The sequence below is a fragment of the Anopheles maculipalpis genome, chromosome 3RL, assembly GCF_943734695.1.
Source record: "Anopheles maculipalpis chromosome 3RL, idAnoMacuDA_375_x, whole genome shotgun sequence".
NCBI lineage: Eukaryota > Metazoa > Arthropoda > Insecta > Diptera > Culicidae > Anopheles > Anopheles maculipalpis.
Genome location: NC_064872.1, coordinates 12,279,527 through 12,296,262, shown reverse-complemented (window position 1 = coordinate 12,296,262; position 16,736 = coordinate 12,279,527). Strand labels below are relative to the sequence as shown.

The following is a 16,736-nucleotide window of genomic DNA, read 5'->3' as shown; positions in this document are numbered from 1 at the left end:
TACCTACCCCATTTGGAACAATTAGAACTACTTTGCAAATAATGGCGGAAACTTTTCGCACACCAAAACTAGCGCAAGTTACGGAGGGTTTGCGTTGAGCAATTTTGTGGAACCCGTGCAAAGAGAGGTGTCAAAATTGTCATAACAATTTCCACTCTTTCTTGCCATTTCACAGCAAAGCCGATGGGGTGTAGGTACACACTGTTTTGACACATTCTGTCCATTCAAGATAAATGTGTTTTTGTTAAAAAAAGAGTTTTATCTTGGGAGTCATTCAGAGTTCATCCCCTCAGTTGATTATCGCTTATCTTTTGAGTTCGTCCACTAGAAAGGGTTGTATTTCGAAACTAGTTGGAGGTTTCGAAAGCTTCTAAAACGAAAAAATGAGCAGAAAATGAGCTTCATAACATTTGGATCAGATATTATTGTAGAGGTAAACAGTCATGTAATGGAATGGTCAACGTACGAAGGCGTATGTTTTTACTAAATGAAGATATGTTAAATATTAGTTTCTGCTAGATATGAAGGCCCATGCTTCAGATTTCAAATACAAAAAAATAAAATCTTAATTTGTCCTTCCTGGGATGGTTTAGGATCCTATCTCACTGGACTCTGTTGTGGATTTGTTTCAATCTTTCCCAAAGAGAAATGGTCTTTGTCTCGCTTATCATCAACCTTTATCTCTAACTCTGAAAAAAGCCTGTTATTCATCAAGGGATAAAAATGACTGAAAATTGTTTCACCTGAAAGCGAGGCTAGGCTAGCTTCACATGAACAATGGGTCAGTTTCATTCCCAGCAGGTGTGTGATGAGACGTAGCAACATGGACGGTTGGGAGAGGGCTTCGCATAAATGAGCAATTTTGTCTGACCGCCAACGCAGCTCGGGATGGAGATCCAGAGATCACCAACGACACCAGTAGCTTATATTTGTTTTCCGTCACTGTCGCGGTCCGTTTCTTCCAACCGGCTGTTTTGTCGCACCATACCTTAATGAAACCTTCGATTAATTGCGCGCGCTTGGCTCGGTAAGTGTCAGGTTGACGATGTGATCGTGGGTGCGAAAATTGTGACCCCGTCCAATTAATTCTCCATCTTAAAAAAAAGAATCTCCTTTCCTTTCCTTTCCTTGGGTGAATATTTCCATATAATGAGACTATTTCATCCCCATGTACGCCAGTGGTAGAGACGGTGGACGACAGACTACAGAGCAGGTGTTTCAATTAACCTCCAAAAAAAGCTCCAAACGCATGCAGCACGACAAACTTTCGCCTTCAACGAGTAGCTTATCATAGCAAATATAGGCGTCTTATGCGTTTGCCCTTTCAGTTGTGCTTTAAAATTACTGCCAGCGAAAGCGGGCTTAAGGTAAATCTCATATCTATCTTATCGCCGCAACTTAGTCGTTCTTCATTTGGAGTAACTGTCAAGATGGATTTCTTTTCCGGCAGATTACATGAACTTTTCTTTTATTTGATTAAATGTATCTTGATTTTTATTGCAGTGTATTGCATGGTCTTAACAATAGCTCAAAGTTAGGTTACACAGTGGATAAAGTTTCATTTGTGCTGAAAATAAGGCAATTAAAGCTACATTGAACAATACACTTTGGATCATTGGGCCAGAACTTGTCAATTTAGATTTAAAAAAAAAAAAGGTTATGCGAACCATCCAAAATCCGTCTAAGTTATTTGTACACATCAGTCAAGACAAATTAAAATGTTTCATCCCAATGCATGAATTTTATTTAAAGTTGTATAATACGTTTTACATAAAAATCCCTCCGCCTTTTTTCTCCGTCAAAATAAAAAAAAGGATTGTCTATCCTAAAAGTCGTTAAACAAAACCCAATTTTATGTTACATGTCTTTTCCCTCCCAATGACTTAATTTAAAACAGCAGCACGGTTCCCCGGATTGCATTACGATTCCGAATGCATTAATCAACAGACGTCAAAAAATCGGTCACCTATACCCGCCATCCCTTGTACGGTACAATGGTACGCTTTTCTGCAAAAAAAAAAGACCAAACGCTTGGGAGAAATTAAAATCATTGAAAGTGAAATGAATCGATCGAAAGATCAGGTTCCCATTCCGTTTCGGACACGCCACCACCACAACGTCGCAGCATAAGCCGCCCTCCTTTCGCTACTGCTCGTCCCACCAAAAGCTATGATCCATAAGAGCATAGTAAAGGAGAAAAACGTTCTCTTCTTTCCTTTAAAAAGGGTCTCCTGTCCCCTCGTAGGAATGACTGAAAATACCACTTTCACTAAGAGAGTGTGCAGTCTTTTTTTAATAATGCTTCACCTTTCGATGACATGTAGCTAATAATGTTAAGCGTTTAACGTGACACATGAGGTAAGATTTAGCAACAGCGAAAAAAATTGGTCACGAAGCAACAGAAATCCTTTGCGACGTAGGTTGTGTTCCTTTTATTGCGTTTTTTTCACGATCGCCATCAATATATCCTGGCGATTACATTACATTACACAATGAGCGTCATCTTCCCGTCGTTGGTATGGTTTGTTATTATTTTATGCACGGCGAGTTCTGCCGTTCGGATGTTGAGGAACGGCAAGACGGATTCCGACCGCTGGTGGGAAGGTGGGAAAACAAGTCCCATTTCGTTTTGCCATTTTGTCTCCCGTAGGGATTTTCTTCCGATGCGACGGGACGCATCGGTTGCCTTTTTGTTGTTCCTACGCATGGTTTTTGGTTTATAGTGAAATGGAGCACTCATACCAAAAACCGTTTTAAAAGGAAAGGACTTCGAGAGAAAATTTGCTACAACAAGGGTAAGTAAGACATGATAAATGAATGCATGCGGCTAGCAGAATGACCATACATGGATTATGTTCCAGTGTGTCCTATCTACCGCAAATAGGGAGTCATTTCTTTCTCTAAAGCACCGAAGTTAAGTCCGCTAGGTATTTTTAAATCAATTTATTGAAAAAAGACACACAGCGTGACTGTAAACGATATGCACGTTGCAATCATATTATTTCTTTCAGTATTGAATTGCATTAAAACTGCGTCTACTGCGTCAACTGCGTTGACGTAGTGGGTGGTTGAATGTAGTGGGTGCGAAAAAGCGAAATCTACCGTTTCAAATGCACTTTTTTTACTTTGCACTTTTGTTTAAAAAGAATTACTATCATATTGAGGGCGGTAAACGTATCGCACCGTAAAGCGGTCCAATAAAACACGACACCATTCAATGCGGATCATATTTCGTGTTAGCAATAGAGCACACTTAAACAAACGTTTTTCCGGTACTGAGATTACATTTCCAGATGCATTTTATTCTTCTATTTATTCATCTTACCCCTTCTTCAAGCTTTACAGTGTTTTGTTAAACGTGAACAAATTCCACAAATTCCAGCTCAGCGCAACACTCGTGTCAGAGCACGATCTCAAATGAAACACGGTCGGAAATTACTGTTTAGTGCAAACAAACGAGTCAAGCGATGTGGTGGCTGAATTGAGATAAAACACCACTTTCCTAATGCTGCCTATACACGAGGAGCCTGCAAAAGGGTGTGTAAAAGCCGTTCCGCTCATCATGTGGCTCACGTCACGAGGGCAGCAGCCACAAATGACGCGACGATCGTAATCACATGACTCTGACAGTCAGCGTCGTCACAGAGACCTTGAAATAAGTACGAAGAAACTGATGGCAAATTTTTGTATCTACGTATGTGTTTTCTGCTGCTGCGAAATGCATCAAAAGAACCAGACATGCTGGTTTTCATACCAAACAGTTCCAAACAACATTTGGAGAGGCATCGATGACATAATTGTTGCATTGGTTTGAGGTTCACCGCTTGAAGCGCATCAGCATCGCTTCGTGATGTGCTTCTGTGAAGCTTACTCATCCATGGAAGTAATAGTAAGCAGCAGGGCATTGATGTGTTTTTATTTGAACGGTCCCGCCAGTAACCGACTTGGTTGGTAGTAGTGATACATCGATGCGTCTACGTTGTGGTTGTAGTATAAGATGCGAAGTGAAGGAATTGATTTTTTGGTTCACGAAATTTGTGCACGGAACCATGAAACCTGACGTTTCACAGCGTTCGTCCGCCATGGCCATCGAAAATCTCCTTCCATCCGTAATGTGGAGCGGGGTACGTACTAGTACTTTCGATCAATCCGATCCTATTAAAGAGAAATTTGGCGCCGAGATGCCATTAAATAAAGAAATCACGACCTAGGCCGGATTTGCGCGGAGGGCAACGATTAATCTGGGTTGCAAAGATTTTTATAGCCTAATGTGGAGTTAGTAAATTAAATTCATATATCCCCTATGGCCGTTAAGGCATCGACCGCCAAATGAAGTCAGACAATTTTGCTGGTTAGTTTTGGTTGGAAAGTTCAAACATGTACTGCTAATTATATAAAAAAGCGTAAATGAGCTGAAACCGGCAGCCAAAAAGTGTCGCATTTTCCAACTCTGTAATCATCTGATCATCCTGGACAATCGTTCTGGTTCGGTGGGAAATTATTCCCATTCTTGGAGCTTGTTACATAACATTGTGGCCAAAGTTTGTTCTTCTATATTTGAGCCGCCTAAAAACATCGACTCACAGCTCTGTGATTTATGGATGTAGTAGTAAGTAATAACAATGTTTTCCTCCACTCAACCAACAACACCACGGCTCGCTGAGTTGGTGGTGGACACGGTACTCGGTAACAAGCAACATAAGCGGACCACATTCGCCACACCAGTACGCAATCAGCGTGAAATTCACGGGCAGTTTTTGTTGGTCTGTTGGTTGGTTTTTTGTATGAGTTGGTGGATGGCTATTACCGATGATCGTTTTTCGCCCTTGCTGTAAGATGGCGGTAGTTTGCGTACCTTCTTTTTAACGTGACCCATTCCTTCATTCGATCCCATCATTTGCATTAAAATTTCATTAGCCCCACAAACAAGACGGAACGGGAAATCGATAGGTTTATTATTCCTCCGCTGCGAGAGCACCCTGCCCTGCTTGCCCGACACCAGTTACTGCAGCAACTGGGCAGAATCGATTCCACATTCCGGACGACCTTCAACTTCCGCCGGTAGGAAGTGGAACAGGTCACCATTCATAGGGTTCCCCTTCCCGTTTCGTGCTACACGGTACTTATTGCAAGCGGGTTGTACAAACCCATTTGTACTTTGCTTGTTATCATGGCGCTGCTGATGGATAAAACTAAAAGAAAAATAAATGATAATAGCTAACCGAAGAGAAGGAGAAAATGATGAAACAACTTGTCGGAAAACCAACGCATGAAAATGCTACCTTCTTGCGAAATCGTCTACGGTGAATGGTGCAACGGTGGTATATAACGCACACTTATGTTTGAGCAACACACGAACCACAGACGATGTGGATGAAAATTACGCCCAAAAATCACTACCGAAGGACATCCGTGTGTTGCTGCTCATGAGGCTGTTGCTCTGCAGCAACACAGCGTTGTTGCGGATTCCTTTTTTGCGCTGGCGTTCTAGCAGGAAGTGGAAACGCGTATCCTCGCGGTTGATTCACGCATGGAAGTTTAAAACACATCTGGACTGTCGGAGAGCTTGATCAAGTGTTGACTTCATCGCTTTGCTACGGAACAGCAACGTATACGTAATTCGACATTGGTATTATTTTCCTTCGAGACGATTCGCACAGACACGGTTCATTCTCGCAATTGATGGAGATGATTAATATCATCCATATACAAACTTCACACGCAAACACGCTGTACACACAACACGCACGTTTCACGGCCCCTATTCTGAACAAGGAACGATCAGCACAGCAGAGAGGGGTAGAGCATTAAAAACGGCAAAGCATATTGCAGTAACAGACACAGAATTTTACGCACTTTACCCACTTGTGAATGCGTCACTTTTGGCTGCTCAAGGCGTCACACTTTCAACGCAAAAAACTACGTATTAACGATTGAACCCGTATCAAAATACTACCGTACCATGTAATGCGAAATATCACGAATCATTAGTAGTAAAAAACACACGAATTGGGAGGCAAAATCACACAGAAAACTTCATAAAATCACGGAACACAGTGTTGTGCACTTCGAGTGTTATGAATGTTTACGAAGTACTCGACCCGCTTGTAAACTCACACGCCGAAGTCTTGACATTTGGAAACCGAAGCAGTTTCGAAAATAACTTCTATTTTCGAAGGGTAAACTGCAATCGAACAAAATATAAAATGTGTACACGTTAAAGACAAAGCTAGAGTTACCAACAATTGGCTTTGAAATATAATGAAAAAACAACAAATATAAATTACTTGAACGTTTGTAGTCATTCGTGAAACATTGAATTTCGAGCGATTCCGTTACGATAGTAGCGCCACCAGGCGGAGTGTAGTGAAAGCAAGCATGGTTCGAAATTCAATCGAAGCTCAACACAAAAACCGGCATCGTACGCCCGGCTAGTTATGCAATCTGCGGAGCATGTGCAGCGGGAAAGTAAAAATAGGCGGATATTTGAAAATACTGTTTTCAAATGAATTAGAATGTAATTTTTCCTTGGTTTAGGCATATTGATAAAAAAATAAAAGCATCATAATTAATCTGGTTATTGACAATACGGCACTGGACCGTAATAACCAATTATAAATAAAAATAATATTTTCCAAATGAAGTGTACCGTAAATTTGTGCTAGTGTATTACTTAATTTAATATTCATCTACAATAACACCCAAAACACGATAGCTTGGTCACGCTATTCACGAGCGAGCCTTAAGCCTTGAAAGAAAAACAAACCGAGGAGGAACACATCTCCAGAAATTACGGCTATTGAATCTGGATTGGCATTCAAATATTTAACTAACTCAATCTTCCTAGCTAAATAAACACGGTGTTAAACTAACATGTTGCCAAACACGATATAAAGGACATTTAGTTGGTTTAAATCACACAAAATGTATCCTCAAGGCTAGGTTTACCTTGGCGACAATGGTTGCAAACCCTAAAATGGACCCGCGATCGATGACATGGATTCTATTTTTAATGCTTCCTTAGCACGCTACCACTCGCTTGTGCACAACAAACGAACAATTCGATTAGGCTTATCACACAATACGGAAGCTATTGGAGTTTTGTAAAAAAAGGAAATACAAAACAAATACAAGAACCGACATACATCTTAAAATCGAATCATGCATTTATTTCCTCCATCAAAGATAAATTGTTGCCTTCCATCAAGTCAAAAGTGTCTCAAGTGTTCAATTCGCATGAAATTTCCCCTACACCGATTAATTATAAAAGCAAATGAAAATCCAATAAACAGTAAAACGCATTATCGGTTACCATTTCGCGCTCGCGCGCGCCATGTTCCGCGGCCACACAACTTTGCATTTGTGCAAAAAAAAAAAAAGATCACGTGAAAGCCATAAAAAGTAGCGATGCAATTTTGCGATCCATAAAACCGCTCCGGTATGTTGGCTTTGCTTTGGCTTCTTTTGTGTGTGGTTTAAGACAGGCATAGGAAATATGCACAAATTTCAAACAAGACAGGAAAAATGATAAAAAACTGCCCAGACAATTACAAAAAAAAAAACGGAATCGACTTAATGGATTCATTCGAGGGACCCCCCCCCCCCCCCCCTCAACTGTACCGCCTAACGATGCGCCGCTGCTGCTAACTGGCATGAGGAAAACCGAATTTTGTTTTCCCTCACCACACCCAACATTGGTGAAGCTCGTTCCTAGGTCTTTTGCTCCAAATGATCAAATGAGCTCACGTTTTGGTAAATGTATTTATTATTTCTTGCCAGCATGATAGACAAGAGCCGTTAAGGTTTGGTTTTAACTGACTCTGAAAGTGAAAAAAGATTTGGCAACGGAACGAGATCTTTTTATTTCACTTCCACTTTCTTGTTACACAGTTGCCTTCTTCCGGCGTTAGATTGAAAAGTAAGTTAAAGAGGAGAGAATTGAAATTCAAACTTCCGAATAATTTAATGCCCGTTTTGGAGCGCTGTGTGCAATGATAGATGGTGTACAATTCAAGCTTGATATTGTATTTTTTAAATATTTGTACTCAAATATGAACATGAAATGAACAACCTACGAGCGGCGTTTCTCTAGAGCTAGAAAAATAAATATCCCCTCTGGATATGATCAGATGCAAGGTGGAAGTCACGATTTCTTAGATAACATTATCTAATCCCTCTTTCACCTTTTTCAATGTCCGCTACTTATTAACTGCCCAACACACAGTGCTATATGTTGGTTGTAGTTTTGCGCTGAGCGTCATTAAGGAAGAAGAAAGTACACCAGTCAGCCAGCATGATTATGCGAGCGATGATCATTTGACAAATTAGAGGCTCCCGATGGCTGTAATCGTTGATGTGGAATCGCGACGACTATGGCGGGAAGCTTCTCATTGGACATGTCGTTGATAAAAATCACTTACTTAGCATCCATGTACCATGATCTCAGATATCAATTTATTTGCTTTGGTCGTTGGAACATCATCATCATTGTAGTGGACACCTGGGTGAAAGATCACTCAAGTGAAAGCCCACAAAACCCTTGCTACGTAGATAAACAAGTTGCAGTAGTAGACATTAAATGCATGCGACTGGTCATTGGTCTGCCAAATCTTGCAGTATTGTTAACCAATCGCACGAACGATAAGGGCCTCCTGCAGCGGGTCTTTTAGTAGACAAAGTAGCAGCAACAGCGTGCTGCACGAATGCGTACGTGCAGGTGTACAACTTTCGTTTGAGGTAACCTATGAAGGATAAGTGTGATGCAGGCACACGGAAGCATTCCTACTTTTGCTCGCATTTGGCACAACTCAGGCCAGCGATAAAAAAAACCGCTAGCTTCTTGGCACGACATTCGTCATGTTTTGACAGTTCGAAGAAGGGAGATATTACGCAAACGGGACCGGTTTTAATCCCATCCATCCGTGTACGACAAGTACGAATCCACATCGCGCTGTGTTGTTTTAGTGGTCCCCCCCGGGCGGGTGAATATATGTGCTGTTCTTTCCCAGCGATAATAAGTAAGGGAGCGGCTACTGGACAAACGCCGTGTAAAATAAACGCATTGGAAGGTCTCCCCATGATAACACCTTTCTCTTTGCAATGAAAGTGAAATGATTGGTAGATGTCGCATTTTGATGGATGTCAATCAACCAGATTTTGTGGAACTCCCTCACTGATAAGACAAAGATCAAGAGATGGAACGTAAGTATACAGTTATGCGCAGAATGTTTCACACGCTGAGTTGCATCCGACACCTTGGTCCCGTGTTGTACAACGTGACTTCCGAGCATCAGCATGTCATCTGATACTCCAGGAATGTCAGCACGCAACATGGTACCGTGGGACAAGCGGCCAACGGGAGAACCATCTAGCGCAGTCTAGCAGTCTTCGCCCATCGTGCAGCCGAGGTGTATCAGCTCTCAATAAAATATTAAAAGTTTATTTTCCGTAATTAAATCTGTTTTTATATTACAAAAAGAAAGATAACCATAACTATACTTTTGTAGAAAGGTATTGAAGAGATGGTATCAAATAGTAGATTGACTAGATTTCCGATAGATTATAGGTGTTGCCGTAAATTGCGGAAAAAGATGAACGATACTTGACGATGACCAGATGGTCTCTAGTCGCCTATTTCGAATAGTCCAGGCGTCCTGCTACTTGAAGACCAATTATACAGTATTTTGAACATTTTCACCAGAGCTAGAAGTAGGCGCGGCAAGACAACTTTCGCCGGCATCAACTTGATGAAAATAGTGATAGCGTAGTACGTGAAGTGACCTGTCGTTTTTCTGCCATAACCATAGAAATGATGGCAATATACTTGTCCATCAATGGTGTGATATAGTACCAGTCTGAGCCTGAGAAGTCGCTAAATAATTATAGCTTCTTTCTTAAGGGATTGTCTAACGAACACGTAGAGGTGTTCGTCTATGGGCGTATCTATTCGAAGTCGTTGATGTAAAAAAATGGCGGCTTTCGATTTTAAACATCGCAGAAAATATCGAACTTGATCGAGCTAGTTATTACTTTGTAAATTGGTTTTGCACAAAATAAACGATGATGAGATTGTCAAAAAATGACCCCAGGAGGTTTTATGATCGCTTGATCATGATGTGGCGTCAGGCGATATTGGAAATTTTATCGTGTCCATAACGTTTTGAGCCATGTAGTTTTAAATTCCTAGTGATTTATAACACTTTCAAACACAACTTCTTTTTCAATATTACTTACTATTTGGCGACGTGGGAAATGATTGGTTTACTCACCTGGAAAATAGAAGAAGAAAAAATAATTAAATGAATGAATAGCCTTTGGTACAATTTTATATGAAGATTCAAAACTGGAACTATAAGACGAAGAGTTTTGTGTCAACATAAATTGCGTGTATTCTAAATGCTTCACCGTGTGGCACCGAGCCAACGCAACATATTCTGATTAATGGTATCCTAGACCGTACCATTGAAAACCCAACCGTTTTCTGCTGCTGCAGACACCGAATCTGGGTTACAACAGCAAGGGAAAACTATGCTTGCACCGAGCTTTAAACTGCAATTTTCAACACACATCTGTGACAATTGCATAAAAAGACGATGCGACAGCAGGTTTAGCAAGATCAAGTATCATTATCATTACGTGCTTCTCAGGGTCTTCCGACCATAATTAACACCGTTTAAGCTTGGCATCGCAATTGCTAGCCGAGCTAGCCGAGCCGTAACATCGTCTTGGCAAATGCTCCCGTCATCGTCGTCGTCGTCGTCGATGAAGTGACCTACCTTTTTCGTCTCCCGTCGTCCCTGAACCGCAGGAGGTGTTGTGTACCACTTTTAGATAGGGCAGTCCGTTGGTTCCCCGTGCGACATAGTACGGATAGTCGGGATACTCTCCGGACAGGCTTCGTTTGTCCTCTTCTTCGATAAAAACTGACGGATCGGGATGTAAACGATCGGCGTTACTTTTTGCCAACGATTCCAAGCTTACACCGTACAGTGCTTTGACGAGCGGTGATTCGACCGTTTCGCACGCTGATCGTTGAAGATCCGGTACACTGCCACCCAAACGCTCCCGCAACCTTCGCAACCGATCGGATGCTTCCAGTTCCAGCTCCAAAAAGCTGGGCCGATCATGCTCGTTTTCCTCATCGCTGCTGTTGTTAGGAAAGCCGGCATTGCTGCCACCACTGGCGGAGGATGTTCCGTCCGTGTCGGAGGAAACACTAGTGACGGTAGAGGACGTGCTACCACTTTCCTCGCTAATACTTCTTAAATAGTTTGAACTATCGTTTAAGGATGGCGGCACGTTGCAAAATACTGGCGTCTGGTTCGACTCATTGTACTGTAGGAATCGCCGCAGCTGGCGGAACTGGAAATGCTTGCTCTGCAGGTGTCGTTCGAGCACGGTGAACGTGTTCTGGAAACCTCGGCTCGAATCGCTCGGTCGGCTAGAGATGGATAATGGTTCGGAATCATCCGCCAGCAGACCACCGCTATAGTCATCATCACTAGCACCGATAAAGATCAATGAAGACGACGAGCTGTTGCAGTCAGTTTTACGCACTCGTGGCGTACTGTTTAGGAACTCTTTGCCCTTCTGTCCACCTGCATCATCTCCAACTGCTTGCCACTGAGGTTCACTGCCACTGAAAAGCTTCCTATAAACTTCCTCCTCATCCACCGCTGCATTTTGTACGGCAAACGCAGTGGCAGCCACACTTCCACGAATCACACTCGAATCGGTAGTATCAACTACCGTAGGCACTGTAGACATTATTGTTTAAGGTCACACACACGCACACACTTACGAACGCTTATTGATCACATTCTACCAGCGCAAGAAGCTACCAGCCACTCCCGATCGTATCCCGTGACCAACTAACCACGCCGTAGGACTCACTTTTGATCTCTTGTAGTTGCGCAAAATAATTATAGCTGTCAGGTCACTTTCCTTCATTGCACTTCCTCTTGCCTCATTTTTCCCTCCCAAGTGAGATCCAGAAGTATCGCATTTTCTGCAAAAAGCCACTTGTCGATCAAAACAGGTTCCTTCTGGCTGCCTGTGACGTGACGGATGCACAGTATCCCTTTTTTGGTGGAGGAGCAATAAAAACACTCAATTGTTAGGTACTTATGAGCAATTCACAGATGGCATTCGGGCAGGAAACAGCAGCAGCAGCAGCAGCATCAGGCACAAAGGAAGAACAACAATCTTTTGGAACCAAGCCGAACACAGAGAGATAGAGAGAGTATAATGATCGAGCCATGCGGCTTCGTACGGTTTCCTTTGGGTCCCTCGTCCCGAAACACGTAAGTCTTTGCAATTTCTTAAGCAGATGGAATAACCTATCCAAAAGCGGGAAAACAACCCTTATTGGCAGAATAATAAACATGGTATACCTTATTTGATGAGTTCGGCAAAAAATAGGTATAAAGCTGTAATCGAAAACCAATGGTTTTTGGTAGGATTCTTTTTCAATTTTGAGCAAGCTGTAAAGATGTGAGGTATACTGATCGGAAAATGTATGAAACATGACCTCTCGTCAAATGCCACGTGCCGTCCAGGAGAAAAGCGAAGGCAGCCTGACATCCAACGAAATTTCTTCATTCGAACTAAATAATGCAACTGAAATATTTTGATTGTGTGCAGAGCATAAGCATAAGAAGTTCAGAAAAAGGGTTTGAAAACATGATATTATTGAACAAAACTGCGATGACAAGATGAAGTACATTGTAGTTGTAGTTGTAGTTTCAAATTATGCCAAGAAAGGTCCACATATTCGGTTATTTTCTTCTCTAAAGTTGATCAATAATGGAGTCAATAATCAAACGTTCGTCTATTGATGGATATTAATATGTATCATCAATTTTACTAGCCATATTTCCCAAACATATGGTACATTAGCTACTCTCCTAAGTCGAGCATTCGATTATCATTTTCTTCCTATCATTTACACCCAAAAAAAAAAGAAACAGTGTTTGCATATTGATAAATCGGTCTAATCCATTTTGGACGCAACTTATCCGCGTTACAGATAGTAACCGACCAGAACCGATAACCTGTGGTTTTGTCCACCGGTCTCAAAAGGCACAGCACCCCTTATCGTCTCCACACGCACAAACAGAAATAGCTTGGAATGTTTTTCGGGAGGGGGGGTGGAAACTTGGGTGGCTCCAATATAACGGCTGTTGGGAAAATGCATCCATATGCCACGCCAGATGGCGGGCAAAGTTTGATATAGTTTTTAGAAAAGCACAGCCAACCTACCAATGTCCCGTTAATGGGGGTATCGTCGTGCTTTAATCGATGTCATTAGTGACGTTGAAATGTTGGGCATGAAATGAAAAGTTTCCACCACCGCTTTCAAGATCGGGCCATAGGGGTTTGGGTTTCTTTTGAACGCGCCTCTACACGGGTTGGGGTTGAAACCATATTTTTCGAGGTAAGCACGATCACCAAACTGTTTCAAGTAGGTTATAAAAGTAGATCGATTAAATTGTACGTTTAATACGTGTAGTTTTTCTTTGTTTAACATTAATGAGGAGACGGTGGCATGTTCCCAAGTTTTGTAGCTTGGCCTAATATACCTTCTTATAATAATTAAAATAAAAACATAAAACAACAGCAACCAAAGCAAACTAATAAATATTATTAAAAATAAATAAAATTAACAACACCTTCAAGGGTTCGCGAAATTTTGTGCGATCAGACAAGCCTCTTGAATGAAGTTGTATTTTTCGCATTTGATACGCTCTGGAAATTCCGACTCAATTTACTCTCGAAACACAACGTCAATCCAGCCTCCAATTGGTAGCGAAATTAAACGTCAGCAATCGATGCGATTAAACTGTGACGCATTGCTGCCGATTGTAACGCGACCAGTAGTCAAAACCGCACATTTCAATACGGTTTGGTGAATGTTTTCTTGCCTTCTCACTAATTTGCATGCTTTTGCGTGGCCGGGGCAGTGTACCAACTTTGTTGACCAATAATATCCAATGCCGTCGTCGTGATGGGAGCGTTTTGCCTAACCGGTTGGGTGCGAAGTAATTATACCCCTGTGGTAGAGAGTAAGAACTGTTCACCTCTATATACAGCGAAATATTTTTGAAAAGCAAAGAAAATCGATACACAACTGACGAGTTTTCTTTCACTATATCACACACTTGTCACAGCACAGAAGGTAGAGTCACTTTGGTGGGTTTTTTTTTGCCTGGGTTTGTTGACATTTTAGCGTTAGACAGGGGAACCATTTTTCCTCCCGCTAGTAGGACACTACCGAAGGGATTTAGGTTAGCTAAACACTCTTTGTACATAAACACACGTAGACACACCTAGGAAAGTGTCATTGATCCTGATGGGTCCTTTCGATACAATTTATTTCGTCCTTGGTTTGTGAGCAGGACACACCGCGTGACAGGACATTTCCGCATGGGTGATACCCTCGGAGTGAGGCGTACAAGCCAACAAAAATCTATACCGTTTATAATATGCTTCTCTACATAAGCTGTTTTTCTTTGGTAACAGCGATGAAATGTTGTAACTAATGATATTATATCCTTTTTTTTGTCAAATCATCTTTCAATTTCCTGTGTCATTTAGCTTTTCAAAATAAACGATCAGCAAAAACTGTGCTGCAGGTTGTTATGCAATCAGATTGATATCATGTTTTTAAAGGTGCATTCAGTGCTTGTAATGCTAGATTGAGCAGGGAAAACTTTCCCAATAAACAATGGTCATATTCTCCTGAGGTTTGGAGCGATTGGCTTCAAACGACTTCAATGGTTTGTACCTTAGAAAACAATTAACCATAATCACAATTTTCCAATGCGCTATGATACGTTTTCAAAATGCATTTTGATCAAATTTTTATGTTCTATGATAATGGAAAGCTTTAGAAACTATTAAAGCATTAAATTTTACACAATTATTGCTTTCCTGAGCCACGCTTTGCTGAGTAATCCTTCGGAAAGTAGCAACGACTTCATCATGGCTGTTGAAAGAATAAATGTTCGTCCTTTTGCAGCCCTGTTTGGGCTTTAATGATCACTTGTTACTCCATCTTTAGGAGAGAATTTTATGATCCTGATATGATTGATAAAGTTTGCTTAACAAATGTATTGGTCCTTGAGGAAGTCATATGAGCGCATCTCGTATAACGATTGGCTCAACTTCGTAAAGATATTTATGACAAGTCTGGATGCCTTCGTCTCAGATATAGACGACGAATATTGAATAATTGGTACCTTTCCCAGGATATTAGCCACCGTTTAGGGTAATCCTATGGCTCTTCGATTTATGATTCATGATGATAAAACTCTGATTATCGTCTTCTGATTTGATCTTTCCGCAGAAGTAAAAGGATGCTGTGGTTAAAGCTGAAACGGCTATAACCAGTGTCCAGGATGACCCCGAATATTTAGAAATTATTTGCTGCATCAAAACGTTTACAGTGAACAAATCACCGTTTGCAGACCTCTTGTTTTTGGCCCTAGTTGCTCTGAATTCATTTATAACATTGTAATATTTTGTCTATACAACATGAAGCCATCGAATGAAAGAAGAGCAAGAAAATAATCAAGGGACAATTAGTATAAATAAGTTTTTAATGCATATGTTCAATGTGTTACAACTCGATATCGAGTTTAAAATGAATTTTTAACATGGTTTAAAGATACAAATATCGAAGGCCCGTGCGACATTAATTATATTACCCGCTACACCGTACCTAGCAATATCTTATCTCGCTTGTCATTAATCTGTCTAATATCTGTCATCGTAGTAATAAAAACGACCCCTCGCGGCGTCCATGCCGGCAAAGTAAAACACAATAGGAATAAATAAAAACTAAAATGAAGCGCTGAACAAAACACCTTCTCCAACGTGATCGATGCGCGTTTCAGCGTGGATTGCACCTCACCACGGTGTGATCGATCGGGAAAGAAAAGTGTGCATGACTATGCAAAGAATCTGGGTCAATTTAGAGCGGCCACCGTGGGACTACCATAATCCCAAAGTATCTCCCCTAATTAAGACTTAATTACTAAGCTAGACGGTACTGGGCGGTGGCGTCCGATCATCGGGTGCAGCTTGCGTTGAATACGCAATACGAACGGTGGGTGTAGTTTTAAGGCAAATTGCATCGGGCGTATCGATGCCGGTTCCGCAATCGCAACTACTCCGATCCGGTAGATGCGATTGAAGGAAAGGAAAATGCCACCACAGCAAAAGGATGAACAAACGTATAAAGTTTCATCGAGTTTTCGTGGCAGCGCATAAACGCACAGCTAAACGGTGCGCCCGCAATCGATACGCGTCCACGATCATCTCGAACGTCAAAAACGAGGAAGCTGTAATTAACCGCATTACTATCAGTGGACGATACGTTCGAAACAATTCAATCGCTACGCAACGCTATCACGGCGGGGCAATCAATTGATACGCTAATCGTTTCACTCACATTTACGGCGCTCATTTATGGCACGTAAATGTTTTCGTAAACGTCTATTCGAGAAGGTGCAGAAAACGGCACGTTAAGAAAGTGCCAAAAAACACACGCTCGGAGTAAACGAATCGAGCTTTTAAAAATGGAACGCGCATGCACGCGAGATTGTTTTTTGTCCAAAGAGTTTGGAGGTCTCCGTCATTTAAGGGGATAAAATATGCGCTAAGTTAATGTTTCCATCACACATCTCGTCGTGTGTCGTTGTCGTGTCACGGAATGCGACACAAAATGCAATGTA

At 41.5% G+C, this 16,736-nt stretch overlaps 2 protein-coding genes across 5 annotated transcripts in view; both read right to left on the bottom strand.

The window, feature by feature from the left end:
* LOC126565129 (peroxisomal biogenesis factor 19) overlaps positions 1 to 16,736 on the bottom strand; it is a 349,045-nt gene that overhangs the window by 49,064 nt on the left and 283,245 nt on the right. The window lies entirely within an intron of this gene.
* LOC126563922 (trafficking kinesin-binding protein milt) overlaps positions 1 to 16,736 on the bottom strand; it is a 139,470-nt gene that overhangs the window by 30,896 nt on the left and 91,838 nt on the right. Inside the window, exon 1 of one of the 4 annotated variants that reach the window (XM_050220727.1) lies at positions 5,962 to 6,092. The exons of 2 other annotated variants lie outside the window; for them this stretch is intronic. The gene's annotated coding sequence lies outside the window, so the exon portion shown is untranslated. Of the gene's footprint in view, positions 1 to 5,282; positions 5,353 to 5,961; positions 6,093 to 16,736 lie in introns of those variants that run through there. One more of the 4 variants, XM_050220729.1, reaches the window with a different exon arrangement.